General features: G+C 42.3%; 1 protein-coding gene across 2 annotated transcripts in view; it reads left to right on the forward strand.

The window, feature by feature from the left end:
- dab1a (DAB adaptor protein 1a) overlaps positions 1-21581 on the forward strand; it is a 213620-nt gene that overhangs the window by 7835 nt on the left and 184204 nt on the right. Inside the window, exon 2 of one of the 2 annotated variants that reach the window (XM_069150590.1) lies at positions 13657-13734. The exons of the other annotated variant lie outside the window; for it this stretch is intronic. The gene's annotated coding sequence lies outside the window, so the exon portion shown is untranslated. The remainder of the gene's footprint in view (positions 1-13656; positions 13735-21581) is intronic. 2 annotated transcript variants of the gene reach the window in all.

Below are 21581 nucleotides of genomic sequence, written 5' to 3' on the forward strand. Positions count from 1 at the left end.
CTTGCCAATACAGAAATATATGAAATGTAATTTCAGTATATAGCGCAGTACTAAAGTGAAGCAAAGAGTTTTTGCTACACACAATAGTTCCAGTTATCAGCTGTCTACACTTATGTTTATGGATGTTGGTGTGTTTGTGAAACTGTGTACTCGTACAGTGGTTCTGTATTTTGCATTTTGTGCTGTCTGCGATGTCATGTCTGACAGCACCGTTCTGGCTCTGTGACTTGTCCGTTGCAATGCAGTGCAATGTAGCGCAGCAGATTATGTGCCTCGAATATACAACTATTCCTTACAAGATTTGATAACGAAGGCACTTATACCAAACAGGTACGTTGAGAATAAAGTGATCAGTATTTCACCCTCAGCTGTATCTCTGCATTAATGCTGAAAATATGACACAAGCACAAGCTAATTTGTCATGATTAATATATTATTTCTTTGCCAACCCCTTAGTATATATATATATATATATATAGGGCTTCAGTATTACTATTTTTGGCTCAGTGCCACACTTATCATCACAATCAGCATCATAGACACAATTACCATTACTAAATTACTTAACCAATCAATAGCTATTAACACTCAACAAAAAATGTTTTGTCCAAAACAAAATGCTTCATTTAAGATGTTAAATGAGCTGAATACACACGCACACTTTCTCCACGTCCTTCACTGTCCATTCCCTACTGCTGGTGCTAATATTTGCTGATATGTACCCCCGAGCTAGCATCACTGCTAATTCTCTCAGCAGTCACTTGACTTCCCCTGCTTTTACTACTGCCACCCTGTTGATCTACCAACATGATTTCAGTCTGTTTAAGAACTGATTGGCTGCCTCGTGACCCCACTTATACTGTTTAAATTCTTGTCAGTGGGGAATAGAATAATTAACATCCATACAAACCCTTTCTTTGCATCAGAGATACTGAATATTTATGAGGGGAGGAAGAGAGAGGCGGATGTGGGTCTGAGATGATGGAGGATGAGCTGCTGGTACGGTATGGCTTTGATACACTATAGTGCTGTGTAGGTCTGAATACCAAATTTTGATACTTTTACGGCATTGACCAAATTGCTTCAATACATTCTATTACAGAAAAAGGCCTTGTCATCTGGTGCCAAATTGTAATACTGAGGCTACCTCCGCACTTTTTATTTTAAAACATATTTTTGCGACATTTATGTAGGAGGAAATTTCATCAGTGAGCCAATCTCATTCATAGGCTCTGCTTGGGCGGCCCACCCTAAAATTTCTAAGGTTTAACTTTGGTAGCTCAATCTTACTATGGAACACCTTATTTCAGACTTTTCAAACACATTTTTAGCCACATACCGGTCTAAGAGTTGTGTGCGCTGCACCTGGACTTAGTGCTGTGGCCATAATGACCGTGGGACAGTTGTGAGTCGGAAGACAGAGAAGTAAATGTGATTTCCATTTTTAAGGTCTTGAAAGAAATATATGATCCTACATTCAAAAACAAACATCACCCTGACTACTCGTACCATACTTGGTGTAACTTCTCCTTTATCATGCCTGTGAGCATACAGTTAAGGTCTGTATATAGATTAACTATACAAACGGAGCACAACAATATTTTTTAGTTTATAGTTGAACATTAGACATACAACTATCGACAAATGCAAAATAGTAGCCTGTAATGAATCAGGGCATTACTGAAAAGTACCAGTCTGTCTAGGTTGTATATTTCAGTGGGGAACAAATAGTCAATGAAATGAATATTGAGTATGTGGCTGTAATATCTCCAGCCTATCCAGGATGTCACACCTCTGATTTCATTGGTTGACTGGTGCAGTGTTATTTTTGTTAAGTGCAGGAAGCTGGTGAGGTGCTAATGAATGGCTGCCAGTTCCAAAAGCATCAACTTTCACATGCACAGTGGGTCAGTGAAGCTTACAACCTACAGTGTTACAGTCCTGGTGGAATTTGGGGAGCTTTGACTTGCTATCTTTGTTTTCAGCTAAAAATAGCGCAGGTTTATGACCATCTCATGGTCCCTGGTGTGTTTGTTTGTAGAAACTGAGCAAAGATGAGAGAAATGGGCACTGCATTTTGTACCCAGCTCCAACTTTATGCATTTATCTCGAAGCCTCAGCTGAGCTTGAATTAGGACGAAGGAAAAAAAAAAAGGTTGACAGTCGGACAGAGTTGGATGAAGGAGAGCACATGCACAAGACCGATGCCAAGAGCCTGGCTCAAGGTGTGTATGTCTGACAAACGTAGACGCAGTAGGTCCATGTGCAATGGAGCACCGTACATGTTGAGGGAACAAGGTGTGTGCGTGCATGCGCGAAAGAAATAAACTACAGACATACAGTGGCGTGAAAAAGTGTTTGCCCCCTTCCTGATTTCCAATTTTTTTTGCATGTCTGTCACACTTAAATGTTTCAGATCATCAAACAAATTTAAATATTAGTCAAAGATAACACAAGTAAACACAAAATGCAGTTTTTAAATGAAGGTTTTTATTATTAAGGGAGAAAAAAAAAAATCCAAACCCACATAGCCCTGTGTGAAAAAGTGTTTGCCCCCTCCTGTTAAAACATAACTTAACTGTGGTTTATCACACCTGAGTTCAATTTCTCTAGCCACACCCAGGCCTGATTACTGCCACACCTGTTCTCAATCAAGAAATCACTTAAATAGGACCTGCCTGACAAAGTGAAGTAGACCAGAAGATCCTCAAAAGCTAGACATCATGCTGAGATCCGAAGAAATTCAGGAACAAATGAGAAAGAAAGTAATTGAGATCTATCAGTCTGGAAAAGGTTGTAAAGCCATTTCTAAAGCTTTGGGACTCCAGCGAACCACAGTGAGAGCCATTATCCACAAATGGAGAAAACATGGAACAGCGGTGAACCTTCCCAGGAGCGGCCGGCCGACCAAAATTACCCCAAGAGCGCAGTGACGACTCATCCGAGAGGTCACAAAAGACCCCACAACAACACCCAAAGAACTGCAGGCCTCACTTGCCTCAGTTAAGGTCAGTGTTCATGACTCCACCATAAGAAAGAGACTCGGCAGAAATGGCCTGCATGACAGAGTTCCAAGACGAAAACCACCGCTGAGCAAAAAGAACATTAAGGCTCGTCTCATTTTTTTCCAGAAAACAACTTGATGATCCCCAAGACTTTTGGGAAAATACTCTGTGGACTGACGAGACAAAAGTTGAACTTTTTGGAAGGTGTGTGTCCCGTTACATCTGGTGTAAAAGTAACACCGCATTTCAGAAAAAGAACATCATACCAACAGTAAAATATGGTGGTGGTAGTGTGATGGTCTGAGGCTGTTTTGCTGCTTCAGGACCTGGAAGACTTGCTGTGATAAATGGAACCATGAATTCTACTGTCTACCAAAAAAATCCTGAAGGAGAATGTCCGGCCGTCTGTTCGTGACCTCAAGCTGAAGCCAACTTGGGTTCTGCAGCAGGACAATGATCCAAAACACGCCAGCAAGTCCACCTCTGAATGGCTGAAGAAAAACAAAATGAAGACTTTGGAGTGGCCTAGTCAAAGTCCTGACCTGAATCCTATTGAGATGCTGTGGCATGACCTTAAAACGGTGGTTTGTGCTGGAAAAGCCTCCAATGTGGCTGAATTACAACAACTCTACAAAGATGAGTGGGCCAAAATTCCTCCACAGCGCTGTAAAAGACTCATTGCAAGTTATCGCAAACGCTTGATTGCAGTTGTTGCTGCTAAGGGTGGCCCAACCAGTTATTAGGTTTAGGGGGCAAACACTTTTTCACACAAGGCCATGTGGGTTTGGATTTTTTTTCTCCCTTAATAATAAAAACCTTCATTTAAAAACTGCATTTTGTGTTTACTTGTGTTATCTTTGACTAATATTTAAATTTGTTTGATGATCTGAAACATTTAAGTGTGACAGACATGCAAAAAAAATAAGAAATCAGGAAGGGGGCAAACACTTTTTCACACCACTGTAGTTTCACCGCTGATGTCAGAAAAGCAGATTGATGTAGTTTCCTTCTCTTTTTTTTCATGCCTTTCGCTCCCCCCTCCTCCCCTCTCTCTCTGCAGTTTGAGCGAGGCGAGGCCAGATGAGTTGCTATGTCAGAGGGAATGCAGCAGTGAGGGAGGTGAAGCTTTATTTCTATGTGAAAGGTGTATTTTTCTCTTGTCAACAGCCATGGCTGCATCAGCCTCTCCTTGACTCCCCCTCCCAATCTCCATCTTTTTTCTCCCATTTCTCTGGTTCCTTTCTGTCTTTGCCTCCCTCCTTCTCTCCCTCTCCCTGCCTCCTGTCTGGAGCGGTACAGAGGACAGATTGAGGGTATTATTTTTCTTCGACTGAGTTTTTCTGCCACGCGGTGATACTGAAGGTCCTATTCTGCTCATGTGTCCAAGATAAATCAAAAACATTTTTCTACAGCTGCAATCAATGCCCGAGCCCCTATTCAACAGCTAGCTCTGCCTTTTTCCACTCTCTCTTACACTTACACACACACACACACACATACACACACACACACGCATACACTCTTAAGACACACGCACACACTTTCTCCTTTCTTTCTTCCTGAGGCAGTGGTTCTCTCTTGAACGCTGACATCAGATAGCTCCCTCCAGCAGTCCACTGCTCTGGGAGGGATTTGCATCTCATTTGCATATCATTACAGATTTAATAGAGCAAACTGTGCTCCATCCAGAGTGAAAATGATGAGGGGGGGGATGAGGAAAGGTGAAGATAGCTGGAGAGAGTCAGTCTGCTGGTGACTGTGTGTGCCTCCCAGCAGCTGTTAGAGTATATCCCCTGCCTCCCACCCAGCCGATGCAGCTCCAAAATTAACCATATTCTTGAAAAATACAGATAATAATTTCATAGCTTATAGAAAGCTAAAGTGAACCTTTGGGTTCTGATTCTAATGCAAGGTTATGTTAACACAAATTCTTCAACAGTCTGCCATTAAATCCACTCCATTTGTCCACAGGGGGGAAACAAAGATGATATTTATTTAATTGTTCTTTATTTTAATCATTGGCAGCAGGCTTTAATAAACACCATTTCTCATGAGCCAAATTCTTGGATGGAAGCAACGGGTCTGTTCAAAATGACCGTCACTCCTCAAACACTTGATTGTACAAGCTGACAGTGAGAGGAATAGTTGTAAACAAAAGGTCAGTCTGTGCTTAAAGTGGGTGAGCTGGCTAGTTTCTAAAAGTTGCAGAAATTACAAGGTTGACAGACTGAGACCAGTCAAATGGCAGATAGACAAGGAGGGTCAAACAGTGTAATGTGTATAACACTGTATAAACAGTGTTGATAAGAAAGCAGGGATTATGGTGGAAAATGTGGAACAATGATATTTCAAGAGAGTGCAGGGGACTATAATCAGTAAGGTTGAAACTTTTCATGGCAGACACTTTGACCAAAACAAGAAAGGCACAAATTATATCAATAACATTAATGTTTGGTTCATTAGTTTTAGCTGAGATAGTTTCATAGTTGCAGATTGTGATCTCTTATTCACACTTTGTATTTCCTGATTTAATAAGTCAGTATATCTTCTGTAAAAGGAGTCCATTGCTGCTCTCAAATTGAACTCATGAGCTCACCATTGCAACATGGGAAGTCATGTGCAGTTTGTTTGGTGTTAAAGTGTTAAAGTCTTGAGATCATCGCTGGATGGCAACAGGGACAGCAACTGGAAGCCACACATGCTAACAATTTTGTAAGCTTGCAGGCACGTAACATAATGTAGGAATTGCAAAGGCATAATAAAAGATGAGGCAGTTGTGAACATCAACATTTTCCTCAGACCTATTACTACATTACGAAAAAGAAGTCTATACAACTAAAATTACAATATAATAAATGACCATCCAACGAAAAATGCATTTCTAGATCCTCTGCCATTTCTGAAAATGTCAGCAAGTGTGTCGCGACGGGGTCTTGGAGCTCTCCAAAAATTGTCAAGGTCCGAAGTTGTGAATACCCCAAGAGGAAGGCGTTCATATGGACTCTTTTCCTGAACTCTGTAAACACGACCCCATTTGAAGGCAGCATATGCACACTGCTGCACAGGGGGAAAAAATATATGTGACCTATATTGTTATATTTTGCCTACAAAGGATTACAATTCTAATATTAGGATCGACCTTATCAACTGTAAATCACAGAAGCAGGATTTTTACCCTTTTAGGAAGACCAGTAAAGGAAATGGTTAATGACATGTTGCATTAAGCCAATTGAACAGCAGTTAGCCCTGATATATCAGCAGTTGTACTCCTTGACACTTCAGCAGGATGGGTGTTTACTGACACAGAACTAAAAGATGAAATGCATGGGACTATTTTATACGGTAATTGTAGTTCTTAGTACTTTGCTCCCCTTCTGATACTCTACAAACACAAGCCCATTCCCACATGCAGTTAATAAGGCAGAAAATATGATTTGTTTATGTAAATTCCTATCAGTCAATGTGTGACAATCCTGAGATAAACCGTAGCGCATCACACAGTCCTTTTTTAATTACCTTATTGTGCTGTCTTTTCTCGGCAGCAAACTCCTGGAAGGAAGAAGCTTTTTCAATTAGGACTTCCCCCCCATCTGAGCTCCAATCCCTGCCACTCGCTTTGTTATTGTGCGCGTGTGAATTATTTGGTAACCTTTCTAATTTCACACTTGTTAAGTTTCCATGTAAAAGGCAACATTTTAGAAAGAAGCCCTCAGGATGGGTGAATGTCATTAGTAATTGTGTGTGTGTGTGTGGGGGGGGGCGGATAGTACATATGGTAGATTAGTAAAGTGAATGAAATCAGGGGCCTCTCCTACACACACTCGGACACACACATGCAAACTCACGAACAGAATACATCCCCACGCTGTTGCTTACACTCCTGCGATGAAATGAGGTGATGAGCCATTTGCTATTGTTTGTGATCCCAGACCTCTGCAGGCACACTGCTGTGTTTTGTGATGATGATTATGCTCGCTCACTATTTGTTTCTCTTTCTCTCTCTCTCTCTCTGTCTCTCTCTCTCTCTCTATCTTACTCTTTCTCTTTCTCACTCACTCTCTCTAATTTATATGTTGTTGTTTGAGCTGGTGCTGATAGGCCCAGAGATGGCATTTAGCTAAAGAGCAGAGAGGCTGTTAGCTTCTCCATTCATCTAATCAATCTCACTAATGAAACTCCTGTCCTCTCCACAGCCTCTTTCTTCCCTCTTGTCTCTCATTCTGGCCTCTACCATCTCATCATTTGCCCTCCTTGTGCTTGTATCCTTTTACTTTCTATTCTTTCTTACATCCTCGTGGTACCATGGCACCCGTTCTCGTTTAGTTTCCTCCCTTCCTTCCTTCCTTCCTTCCATCCTCCCTCCTTCATACAGCTGTCCTAGATTTACCGGCAGCAGAGTCGTTCCCAGTGAGCCTGCTTTTTCTGGTGTTTGCCTCCTCCATTTCAGCAAAACCCATGTCTCCTCCCTCCCCCAGCAGAGTAGATGGTGAATTGACCCAGTTAAGGTGTGAATGGGTATTGTACTCGCAGTGTATATGTGCCAAGGTGTTTGCATCTGCAAGTGTGTGTGTGTGTGTTGTGCACACAGAAACTTGCATAACTGCAGTACATGCATGTAGATTTCTATGCTAATGCTGTGTAGATGTGCTGCTGCTTTAAAAAAGTAGTTTGGCTTTAAAGTTTACCCATTTTTAATTCAAAATTGAGGCAGTATTGTTGGGATCAACCTGTTTTTGGAGTTCCTGGGCAGAAGCTTTCTGCTGTCCCCTAATGTGATAATTTGACTCTTTAGAAGTATGTGAGCACACGGCCTTTCAAACAGACATGCAATTAGCGAACTAGCTAGCAACAGGGCCCACTTCAGTTCATATTGTAATTGAGTGCTTCAAATTCTTGTGCAGTTGATGGAATTACCTAAAATAGACACCGCCAGATAAATCTGGGGTTTATGGGGCCCTTGGAGGTCTGGGGCCTCTATAGGCAGTTGCCCACGCTGCAAGGTTGGTAATATAGCCCTTATTCCTATGCTGTACTTCATAAAGATGCTTGTAATATACATTCATACATATGAATATAGTAGATGAGGTAAAGGCAAAAAACACTACAGTGTGATATGGTACATCTCCGTCACTGCTGAAACAATTAGTTGAGAAATTGATAGCTGATTAAATGGTAAATGGTCTGCACTTGTACGGCACTTTCAATTCAATTCAATGCAATTTTATTTATATAGTGCCAAATCACAACATAGGCTATTTCATGGCACTTAACACATTAAAGTCCTTACAGCAAGACTTTACAATATTATACAGAGAAACCCAACAATTCAACAATTCCCACATAAGCTGGGAGGGAAAAAACTCCTATATCACACTTTATCACCATACGGTCTCAAAGCGCTTTTACACAGTTTTCCATTCACACACACATTCACACACTAATGAGACTGAGCTGCCATGCAAGGTGCTTGCCATCAGGAGTACATTCACACATATTCACACACTGATGGTACGCCATCGGGAGCAACTTAGGGTTCAGTGTCCTGCTCAAGGACACTTTGGCACTTTTTGAGGAAACCTACCAAACGTGATATAACGATTTTCCAACATCTCCTTGTTTTATTGTATTTGTCTTTTATGATGTAACGTTGGGTTGCCGATAATCGGGGCAAACATTTACAATTGTCCTCAACTTTTTAAAGGCCAAGTGATTAATTAATTACTTTAATTTACTTATTTGTATTGGGCAGATGACCTGATCACAAAATAAATGAATAGTTGCAGACCTATAGTCTGCACATTTTAAGACTTGCAGCTCTTACAGGGCTTTGTGCACATGGTTATAATAAGGTGCAGCACAATTTCAACATTTCTGTCTTTATCAAAGAAAAGTTACCTCAGATGCTACACCTAATCTGATTTTTTTTTTTATTACATTGCTGGATGTTTGCTTTATATTCTGACTGAAAGTAAAAATGGTGATTAGCCGCCTGAGAAAAGCCATCTTGCCAGCTGAATTTTTGAGATGTCCATCAGGGACAACTTGCAGACTGACATAATCGCCCTGCGTCAGGTTAGCCGGCACATTCATCCACACACGGAAGTGTGTTTACATTTGTGAGGCTGAGGATAGCTGCTCCAAGACAACAGTGTTTATCAGATTATTTTGTTATACAGCGGCTTTACTCTCATCCATGGATACATGGAGAGTTTCCAAGTCTGGCATCAACAGGCCCCACTCTCTTCATTAAAAGTTTTGTTCCTCAGTTGGATTAGCAGGAACACCACCAGATCTCTGTGGTATGTTGTCTTCTGTTGTCTTTCTACCTCTGCTTCCATACACGAATATCGCTGCTTAACCGCTAAACTGCTTAAAGTGATGAAATGTCTCTTTAATACTGTAACTCTATCGAGGGAGAGAGAAGGAGACGTTGCCCTCAGGTCCCTCTGTTTCTTCTCTGCCCCGCTTAAATCTGAATTTGCCTATCCGTGTGCGACTACATGTGTATATATTACTGTTGTGTGTGTGAGTATGTAGCCTTGGGGTATTGACGTGTGGTGGACAGGGAGCCTTTGTGGAGAAGTTTTCCCTGCAGCAAGGTCGCTCCTTCCCCTCTCCTCTCCTGTCCTCCCTACATCAGTACATCTCAGGCCATATCTGTGAAAAATTTATAGTTTTCATGATTCTCTCTCTCTCTCGCTCTCTCACTCACTCACTCACTCACTCACTCACTCACTCACTCACTCACTCACTCACTCACTCACTCACTCACTCACTCACTCGTTCATGTTTCCTTCACCACAGAGGACATGACATTGACTTATTTATTTCCTTGATACTAATCTTAACCATAACCACTACTTGCATTACCAAGTCTTTGAACTAATATTTAATGGTTTACATTATGGGGACTTGCTTAAAGAAGGTGAGTCCCCACGATGTGCCTGTGTAAACAGATTTTTTTTGTCTCTCATACACACAGAAACACACACACACACACACACACACACACACACACACACACACACACACACACACACACACAACACACACACACACAGCGAGCACATGCTACCCGAATGAATTTTTTGAAGGCAGGTCTCTGGTGAAGCCAGTGGTTGTAACTTCAGAATATAAAGTGGGAGTGTGTATATCTGTCGTGGTGTGTGTCGTGTGTGCCTAAGCTCATGTTTTTGTGCTTGAATGTGTGCAACTGTGACTTTGTGTACGTCTGTGGGGAAACGACACTGATTGTAATGTATAGATACGCTGGCTTTTGTTAGAGGACAAAACGAATCGCGCACAGTGCAATACACACACACGCACATACACACAAACAAATGCACACGCTTATACATTTAAAAGCTGTAAAGTCATTCACTGTTGTATATGTTGTCTCAGTGTCACATACTGTGTACAGGAGTGTATAAAGACACAAAACATTCTTCATTTTCAATAGCACACAGGGACATTTTGTCCTTGTAATGCTTTGATGTACATCCAGCACTGCACTTTTAGTTGGCTGTGTATGTGTGTGAGCGTGTGCGCGTGCACGTAAACTGCGGGATAGCGATATCGTAATTCCCCAGCTGTCCTGCTGTGAACAGAGGAGCCGCATTGCCACTATTTTACCTTTGATTCTTTAATACGCACGTAACACACACACGCATACACACGCATACACACGGCCATGTAGATGCACACTTGAGTTGGATGCACATCAATCATAGCTCCAGGCTCACCTGTCATTGTCTGTGTTGTCGCTTATACAAACATCCTTCTCCTGGCCCACCGAATAAAGACCCCAATCAGGATTTACATTCACAGCATAGCACCTTTCTGCTCCCAAACACACTCCTTCCCACTGGGAATAAAAAAAAACACAACAGCACTCTTTTAACAAAAAGAGAAAAATAACGTACAGTGGCGTTTCTTCCATGCAATTACAGTAAGAAAACAAGTGATGAACTGGAGAAATACATATGCGTTCTTTGTGAGGTTAAATTGATTTGTGAATGTGATAAAAGAAGAAAATAATGGATGAGAAAGATGTTGAGAGCAAGAATATGAAATTGGGACAATCAAGTCAGAAGGAGGGACAGGTAAGGTGTGTGTGTGTATGTGTGTGTGTGTGTGTGTGTGTGTGTGTGTGTGTGTGTGTGTGTGTGTGTGTGTGTGTGTGTGTGTGAGAGTGAGTGATAAACCTGCATAAACATGCATAGTGCTGAATGCTGAATGCTGATCGGGGACAATGAAACCTCCATTAAAGATTTATTCTGGGGAGACGAAGGGGGGAGGGCCGGATGGTAGAGTGAGGAAGACTAGAGGCAGAGGAGGAGGAAGAGAGAACACTCAGGTTTGTGTCACAGAGTGGATTATACCAAAGACACCTCTCTCCACCCATCACTGCGAGTCACACACACACACGGGTGCTCAGACTCTGTGCATTTTAATAGCCCTGTCACCTCCAGCTATAATACCAGACAATGGGTCTTAGAGCAGACACTCAGCTTCAGAAGTGTCTTTCGTGCTTCTTGACAGGCTCAAGCGAGAGCTAACTGGCTAGCTCACCACAATTATAGATCCCATCTGTGTAGGCACAGAGCTGCGGCAAACTTTAGCACAACAAGCCCGAGGCCACGCTGTCAAAATGTCACCCGGACCGGGCTGCGCTCCAGGCGAGACACCCAGGCGCTTTTTAGTTAATATCTACAATAAGATTGCGGGGAGACGAGGAGGAAGAGGAGGAGGAGGAGGTAGAAGAAAATGAAATGACATGGAGAAAATGTAATCTAATTCACCACCACTCCCCTCCTCCAATGAAATGTGCTGTCAGCTTTATCTCAGAGCTCCAACCCCGTACCCCCCTCCTCTACAAGCCCCTGCTTTCATCCTGTTTAAGGTGATTGAGATTCAGACTTGATGCTGATGACATTTGAGCAGGTACTTTACCGTTCCACTCGCCGGTTACTGACTCGTCGACTCACAGACCGGGCGAGACGCTAAATGTATGGAGAGGGAGGAGGAGGAAGAGGCGGTGGATGAAAGATAGATTTGGGAAATAGAAAATGGGACTTTAGTGGGGAAGAAAGAGGGAGACAAAGTAGGTTGGAGGGGAGTGGGTGGTTAGAAGAGCTGGGAGAAAGCACAATCAATAGAGCAGATATGGGGAAAAGGGAGTTGTGAATGTATGGAGATGGAAAGTGAGGAGCGGGGCGGGGAGGCACATGGAAGTGGGAGATAGGAGCAGGAATAAAGGGCACAAAGGGCAGCTGGGACAGGGCAGGGCAGGGTATTGCACGAGTGGGACATTTACTCTAAAGTCAACCGGCTCTCAGAGGCATGCATTTTAATAACAGAGAGCAACAGAATCAATAGAAAGATCCCCATCTAGGCTTCCATGATTACTGTGTGTGTGTTTGAGCATGGACAGGAATATGATTAGCAGTGTGTTTGAGAACACTGTGACAAGGATAATTATGTTTGATTACTAAAGACCCCAGTGAGGGTTTGCATTATCAGACACCGTGCTCCTTTACTATTTCTTTAAGCCTTTATGGTGAGCTGCCATCGCTCTGTGTGTCTTTCTGATAGCCCTGTCTTATTCCTTCTCTATTGGACTAGTTAAACAGGAAGTTCTGCACTGTAAATGTGGAGTTTGAATTGATCGAAGACATTTTCACACCAGAAGCCCCCCCCCCCCTCACACACACACACACACACACACACACACACACACACACACACACACACACACACACACACACACACACACACACTTACATGAGTGCATGAGTGCTGCTCAGTTACAACTAGTTTAGTGAATTAGAAATGATAATGTAATTTATAGTGGACTTTTGCAGTGTGTACAGACACAATAAGAGGACACTGCTCAGCTAAAATGGAGTTATAAAAAAATTTAACAGGGTATAACAGGAAAAGTAAATCAATACAGACAAGATAAAGGGATCAAAATTAAGACAGGAGGTTAAAAGGAGACAACAGATCACAGTGTAAGTCTATGAATTCAAGCTTTAAGAAGTGATGAAAAGATACTCCACATTCTGCTGTCTTTATCTGACGGAGTTCCCAGGTCTCTGACAAATGTGTACTCACCTTTGTACATAAGCTATAGGGGTCCTGCCTGATGATCTACAGTAAGGCTCATAATTAACATCCAGACTTAAAACTGCCTAAAAATGAAGATCTGTGCTTAATTTTGAACAGTAGAGAGATGCTGTGGCTGGGCTGAAATTTAGTTGTCCGACGGCACCAATAACAGTTGATTCTGTGGACTTTTTTTTAAGAGGTGAGACAGAGATCTTTGCTCGTCATGAGAAAATAAAAAATGAATGGTTTTATTGTGGATTTTTTTGGTCGAGTTGTTGAAAATAAGAGACAACTCTTTCAACATGCAGTTCAAAACTAAGACAGCAGTGAGGAAAGACAAGCAAATTGTTGAGGTTTGAGGGAAACAAGGCTATAAAATAGTAATACCTCACTGTCGTTATTCTGCTTCCTTGTTTCTTACATTCTGATCTCCCTCTTCCTCTCACTTCATGTTTGTTTCTCCTTGAGCATTAATATCTGTGTTTGGATGGAGGTTTGCAGGTTATTAACAGTTTGATTTCCATCTATTGTGTGATTACAGCTGAGGTAGAGCCAGTGCCTGCTGTCCAACTGTGTGGAGCCCGTTGATGGCGACCGACACCTCCAGCCCTGTGCATGTGTAAGGGGTTTGTGTGTGTGTGTGTGTGTGTGTGTGTGTGTGTGTGTGTGTGTGTGTGTGTGTGCGTGTGAGTGTGAGAGTGTGAGAGAGGATTTTGCTCCTCATCTATCTGCTAATTCTGTCTGTCTGCCTCGTCCTTCTGCCTGATTCCATACCTCCATGCACACGAAGACACTAACTTACACACATTTATCATTTTAGATTGTCTGGGCAGTTGGGCACTCCTCTCATAAAGTCCTAGCCTCTCCTCAAATTGGTATCTCTAGTCAGATGATGCCCAGCATCGGGTAATTATGTTCTAACACAAACAGTTCACATAGGCATACAAAGACACACACATGTTCGCATATGCTTATATATTAGCACGAGAATATGTCTTTTCATACGTTGGGTGAAGGCATACACAATCCCTTATGACACTATTGGAAAATACTGCCGGTTAACAATCACACTCTTCACACATATATACTTACTTTAGGGACAAATACAAAAAACGTTGATGTCATTTTAAATATTTCCCACGCTAACTCTCCAGCCTTGATTGTATATTCTTAAAGTGAATGATAAAGTCGGCATACATAAATATATAACTGTAAGTGTTGACCCAGTGTTCTTGGAGCTCTATCAAGCAACTTGTTTGTTTAAAGTTGCGCTCCTGATCCAAGTTAGAACTGTACTCGTTATCCCATTGTTGCTATATTCAGGTAAATCTGTTTGTAATGTGCAAGCAGTCATTAAGCCTAAATGAAGGTAAAGCTGGATTAGAGTCAGAAGTTATTTGAGAAAGTCTGTACTGTGATCTCCCCATGAGGATTGAGCTGTCCATGGTGCTGAATCACACAGACTGTGCGTTGTACTTGTGTCTAATTCAGCTGCATTTGACTGAATACTGCAGGTTATTTGGTAGTAATGAATAAATATCCACAGATGTCTCGATGCTGCTGCAGCCTGATCTGTGTTGTCGTATTTTCTGTTCAGTCGCTCCTTTGTTGTGTATCTTCAGAGTGACTTTGAACTGCCTCCTCCCGGTGCGTCCTCCCACTGGCAGACTTTAGGTCAGGCCTGCTGCTCGGCACAGACTGGAGACAGCTTTTAGCTTTTACGCCGGTATACAGCTCAGTCCTGCAGAGCCACTTTATCATAAGTGGCTCACAGTGTCCTCTGCCTCCGGCCTTCTGTGTACGTCGACTGTAGTCGGCTTTTCATCTGGTCTATACTGTCTTCTGCACCCACACATTTCATCCTGCGTCTTTATCGCACTCTCCCTGCCTTCTCCCACTCCTCTCTCTCACTGGCTCTCCTCGGGGCTACTAGAAGAAGAGATTTCATTATTGCCTACCTCTTTAACCAAGGCTTAATGAAAAGATGAGGACATCAGACTGTCCCTAGCCCCTTGCTTGAACGTTCACTCTGTCTTTTCCTCTCTCCTCTTTAATTCTCTTGATTGTGTGGGGCAGATGAATGTGATGCCCTAACTGTAGCCTGCCAGTAGCTGCCTGTGAACTGTACGAGCTTCTGACTTATTGTATGGGTGGCTCTTATCTTAGTTATTAGTTTATCTCCACGACTATCTGGGTTTCATAGCTCGACTGCCTTTCGCTATCAAGCCTCCACATATTAATCCATTCACTCCCTTTTCACCAGCGCTATCTGACTAAAGCCTATAGATAGTCTAAAGGCCATAGATAAGACTGACATGCTCTTGTCTCCTTTCACACTAATTGAATTGACATCAGTTGCTCTGCATCAAAATAAAACTCAACCCCTTGTGACATTTGGCTTTTGTTTTGTTTTGTTTTTCTACCAGCTTCCATTCAGCCATTGGCTCCGTATGCTGATTTTACCGCTTACTGCACCACGATTGACAGCGAGAGTAAATTGTGTGTGTGTGTGTGTGTGTGTGTGTGTGTGTGTGTGTGTGTGTGTGTGTGTGTGTGTATATATATATATGTGTGTGTTCTTGTGTGACACACTGAGTCCTGTTGATGCATAGTGGGTGAGCCCTCCTGAGCAGGGAAATCGGCTTATTTCCAACAGCCTCTAAAAGCACCTCAGAGGTGTGTTAATGAAACAGCGTAAAAGGAGGGATGAACACAACTCTAATCCTAATTTTGTCTACTGCTGCCGCCCTCCACTGTCACTCACCCTTCCTGTCTCTTTATATCTCTCATTTCCTTTTTGAATTGGTCAGCTATTAAACTGAGCAACATTTTCTTTCCATCACAAATCCAAAATTTTACTTGCAAGTGGACCAGTGGTTTGGAAATATTAATGACTTATCCTCCTCACATCCTTTGCTGAATGATGACTAATGTAAGCTGCGATTCTGGCTGTGTGCCCTTGTATTGTGGCCGCCGTATTAAACAGAATCCGGTGACATTACACTCTGGCATTTTTGTTTAGCCATAGGGCACATTCAGATTGATTTCTGCCTGACGTCAGCCTTAAAAAAACCATACCATCTCGCGCCCTAGTCTTCTGACCCCTTACTGGAATTTTACTCATTTATTAAAGCACAGAAAAAAAGCGGGTGTGCTGCCGACAAATAACCACATAAAGAAAGAAAGAGTCAGCGTGTGTGTGTGTGTGTGTGTGTGTGTGTGTGAGAGCGCACGCGCGAGAGAGAATAAAGATAAAGCTGTGGGGGTTGAGCTGTGGTGTTGCATTGTGAGCTTTGGGGCAGGCTTATATTTAATGGCTGGACTGGGGCTAAATGAGCTGAATTAATAGGGTGTGCTCTGAACACTTACATGCCTGCTAAACATACATTTGTGTGCATGTGTGTAGGTGTATGCGTGCGTGTGTCATTATTAATTGGGTCATCTTTCAACTATTTCATGCCCTCTAAGCCTAGACTGAGTGGATGTGGGTTTGTAGGCTACGATTTACATTTTGTTTTTGCAATAAGTTTCTCGATTCTTTAGAGAATTGTTGTTGCAAATTAATATTTTTATTGTGATTTTTAACATCCTCATACTTTGATGTTATATTAATTTGCAAGGTTTGGTGTTTTATTTTGACTGTCTGTATACTCTCATCAGAATTTCTGCAGACAGATGTAGAATATCAATCTTGGCTCTCACATATGTGCCCATGGTTATAGTGTGTGTACCAGGCTAAATGTTGGCTTAGAATTAAAGGGTCATTCATTCCCCAGTGTGTTCAGTGAATCAGTCGGGTGCCGAGTCTGCTCCACATCCCCCAACTCCATCCTTGCCTTGTTCCTCTCTCTGCTCCAGCTCATTAACCCCAAGTTCTCCCGTCTACACAGTCTTTCCTTCTCCACAAATGGGTATCAGTGTGCATCCCTCATCTGTCATCAAGAATCCCCCCCGCCATCCTTCCCTCCCTCACACACACACACACACACACACACACACACACACACACACACACACACACACACACACACACACACACACACACACACACACCAACCACCTTCCTGGATTGGTTCAGTCCAAGTCAGCTTCAGCAAGGAGTCTTACTCCCCACAAATAAGGCCAACCATTCTGACATGAAAGGGTACAGCCTCGGAAGAACAAAGAGTGGTGTGTGTGTGTGTGTGTGTGTGTGTGTGTGTGTGTGTGTGTGTGTGTGTGTGTGTGTGTGTGTGTGTGCGTGTGTGCGTGTGTGAGTGTAAATTCAATATATAAGCTTCTGCACGTTTGTGTGTCTGCTTGTTTGCTTGTGTCTCGGTGGGCTTGTTTCACAGGAAGGAGAGTAGTGTGTATTTAACGTGGAAATCTGTGACGATCTTTAGCGCTACTGCCTCTTCTTTGGCCTTGCATGGCCTCTTCAGGAATATTACATGTGTTTATGTCAGACAAGAAGGAAAAACAGAGAAAGATTTTTTTTTACAAAGAAGGATCAGTGCGAGTTAGACTTCCAAGAAGAACTCTGTTTCCTTTGTCTCCCAATATCTGGACCTCTGCCTGCCTTTTTCTTCTTATTTTGCTCTTTGTCTTACTCGGACAGCGTTGCCTCCACGGTCAGGATTGGGCAGGATGTTTTCAGACAGATTATCTAGACAGTGAGAGGACTGTGTTCAGAGGGTCATCCAGACTGTCTTGTTCTACCCACAGGCAAAACACAAACAGAACAGCCGTGACTCACTTTATCTCACAAAAGGAAATCCTGTTGAGAATAATTGAACTCAGGCCTCCATCCTGCCCCTCACTGCACAGGAAACTGCAAAAAAAGAAAAAAACATAACTAGGCTGTGGGTAGCTCATAATAAATTCACACATGTACACACTTGCATGTGTACCACGTGTTGTGCAGGATATCAGTGTTTCCTCAGCAATTTATTATCTGATTAGGCAGAATTAATGAGACCCAGTGGAACGATAAAACTCCTCTTTTGCATCCTTCCCCCGAGTTATCTCACCATCCCTTCATCCTCTGCCTCTTCCTTTCACATTTACTTTACCCCATAGCTCCCTGCACCCCAGATTTTATTCCTTTGCTGCGTTCCTCCCCTTCTCCTTCTTCGCCTTGGTTCTCTCAGATAAGAAATCTGTTTTGAAAAAGTTTTTTTTTGTAGTATTTGGCATCATTTCTCCTGTGACCACCTTACTTCTTTAGTGAGACAATAGTGGTAACACATACCACAACAAAAGATGGCAAGCACAAATACGAGGGCAATCAGACAGACTGCTCCTGTTGCATGTGAACAAGACGCAGCACCATGATATGCACAGAACAGATGGAAGCTATCACCTTCATGAATATGTTTTCAGAGTCCCGAGCAACATCAGTACCTGAGTTACAGGTGTTTTTGTGACAACTGACGTTTGCGCATTTGTGATGTCAGAGTGAAGCACTGAGCTGGGAGAGGTCTTTTGAGTAACATTTATGTTTACAGAGGGGCCAGAATGTCACTGTCGAAGACCAAAGAAGGCGCATCTGGTCAGCAGCGCAACCTGGTGGATTTTCTTTGATATTGTAGAGTTGTGCACAATGAATTCATCCCCCAGGGTCAGGTTGTCAACACAGAGCTCTACTGTTATGTTCTGAGGCGTCTGGCGGAAATCATTTGGTGCAAATGACCTAAACTGTGGCACGATGGCACTTTGGTTCTTCAACATGACAATACGTCCGCTGACAGTGTGTTGAAAACATAATCGTAGCTCCCCACCACCTTTACTCACCAGATTTGGCTCCCTGTTAGTTCTTTCTGTTCCCCAAAAATTTGACACAAAGGTTTCAGGTCCATTGAGACATTGCAGACGCACCACGACCAGTGGTTACAAAAATGTGTGAACTCAGGTGCTGATGTTGATCAAGGGATACTACTTGTAGTACTAACTCTCAAAGGTTATGGCTTCCACCTGGTCTGTGCACACCATGGTGCTGTGGTTCTTTCAAGTGCAACAGGAGCAGTCTCTCAACTTTTTGATTGCCTCTCGTACACAATGTATATGCACACATATAAACACTCGCAGACCCTCGAGCAGTTCACTTCTTAATGTGCCAGTAAGTTGTGTTTAATCTGTGCACATGCAGTATTATGTATGATTAAATTCTGCTTGATATGTGTGAAAGCGAGGAGAAGCTGGTAGCTTTACGCAGCTGCCTGCTTTAATATGCGAGCTGGCATGAAAAGAGGAGGCAGGAGATTCCCTCATCCCACTGTCTGCTTTTCTCATTAAATACACATGGCTTGTAGGCCTCTCCTCCCGCAGACAGTGTAATGTGATTTGCGTGTGTATAGACTTTATGAATTTGGAAGTCTCCTGTGATATAGGAGTCGTTTTTTCATGATGCAAAATATACTTCATTATGAGTGACACCATGAGCACGAGGACAGAGAGGGAAGTAATTTGAATGTGTGTGTGTGTATGTGCGTGTAGGGGGGGGGGGTTGTTTAGCCTTGGGGTTGCTTCTTGTGATGTTTTAAGCAGAGTTTCAAGTCTTCTCTCATTAAATCAAAAGGAGCAGTTTTGCTGGTGTGAGCAAGAGCATGTGCATACTGTGCTTTTTTTTTGTGTGGAATTTTAGAGTTGTTAGTGGTTCCATTTTAATAAGGGCACCTAAATCATGCTCTAAGGGCCTGGTCATACATGTAGGGATAGTGAAGGGGTGGAAAAAAACTGGCTATTTTTACTCATGTACATGGCGGTCGCTGTGTGGATAAAGGTGGCGTGAAATATACATTTTCAGGTATGGTGATTAGTTATTATCCTATCAGTCACATTACTCAGCTCAATTTTCAAACATCCGCGCCAGCAGGTAATACTATTCCAAAGAGTCCAGCAAGGTAAAAGCCAATGTCACAATACCAGAAATTTGGTAGCTTCTATCAGTAACCACACATACAGCATGCTCAACGTTACACTTTGACATACTGAAACATTTCCTTACATTACGTTATGAGCAGCACTGAGTTCTCATTATGAGCCATCACAACTGTGAAGGAATTTTTGTCAATCAGCTTTTCTGTTTCCTCAAGTTCTTCTAATTCAGTGGAAAAAGGTGATCCTCACAATTACGTTATGAACTTTGGGTTGCAGGTCTACTATGCAAGGCAGTTAAGAGTGTGGATGGCGATAGTGGTGTTCCTAGATAAACTATCTTTATGGGGAAATATGCAAAATCTATAATAAAGGGAAGACGATTGAAGGTACCTCATAATAGGAACAGCAAGTCCCATGACTTCCAGTCATTTTGTCTCTGCTTGGCTGAGCATGTCAGTAAATATTGTTGTTTGAAGTCATCATGTGTGTTTCCTGAGACTTCTTCCTGTAAGAGTATCAGCATCATGATTTCCATCACAGCTAAGTTACCTTAAACATGCTAAAGTTAGCCTTTATCAAGGTTTGGACTGGTGCGTTGCTACAACAGATGCAGCTGTCACAATTCACAAACAATAATGTAACATCGGAAAGTCAGTCACTGTGAATTCTGTGTACAGATCGGGATGACTGTCTTTGGTGCTTCTCGGTTTTCTCCTTTCACGTGAAATGCCGTGTGACTGCAAACCAGTGGGACTGCTAAAGTTCTGATCCTTTGCTTTGAACCTATCACATCTTATCCCTGGATCGTGTGAAACAAGAAAAGTTTAAAGTGCTATTTCTTTTGTAAGCAACCTGCAGCTGGCAGCACTTTTTCTTCCTTCCTCTTCTCTGTGCCTTCATTTTTTGTCCATCCCAATCAAAGTGTGCAGGGCAGACGACGGCTCTTCTGGAGTTTTGATTAATAGCACATTTAATTCAAGGAGCCGGGCAGTGAGAGAGACGGAGAGAGAGAAATGGACAGAGAGGAAATAATAAAAGGAAGTGAAGACAGAGTGAGAAATAGAGGATAGAAAGAGACACTCAATCCCTTTGTATTGCTCTGTAATAACAAGTCTTTCTGTCAGTTGTTTCTGCAGAGGATAAACTATTGTTGACACTGCAACCCTGGAAAGACTTTCAATTCAATTCACTTCAATTTGGTTCAATTCAATATCCATTTCACTGAATTGATTGCAACTCAGATGAAATTAGTGAAATAATTATTAGTTTAGTGTAGCTGTATTATGGTGATTTAACAGGGAAACAACTAAAAAAGATGATCATTGAAATTAGGAGGAAAAAAATATTATTGTTATATTTGTACCTTTTTATTAACATTTTACTTTCTTAATGAGTTTTGCGAAAGAAATGTTTTCATATCATTTAACAATATAAGCAGACACGTATGCACTGTCTTAGGATGCCATTTGCCACCACAGAAACATGCATCAGCCAAGGAAGAACCCATTAAGATTTTGGAAAGGATCTGAATCACGGGGCGGAACTATGAATTATTTTTCACTTCATATGAAATGTCATGTCAGACATTGTAATAAGTGTCACTTCCTG

The sequence above is a fragment of the Embiotoca jacksoni genome, unplaced genomic scaffold, assembly GCF_022577435.1.
Source record: "Embiotoca jacksoni isolate LCO1_2020_lvr unplaced genomic scaffold, fEmbJac1.0.p SCAF_16, whole genome shotgun sequence".
NCBI classification, from domain to species: Eukaryota; Metazoa; Chordata; class Actinopteri; family Embiotocidae; genus Embiotoca; species Embiotoca jacksoni.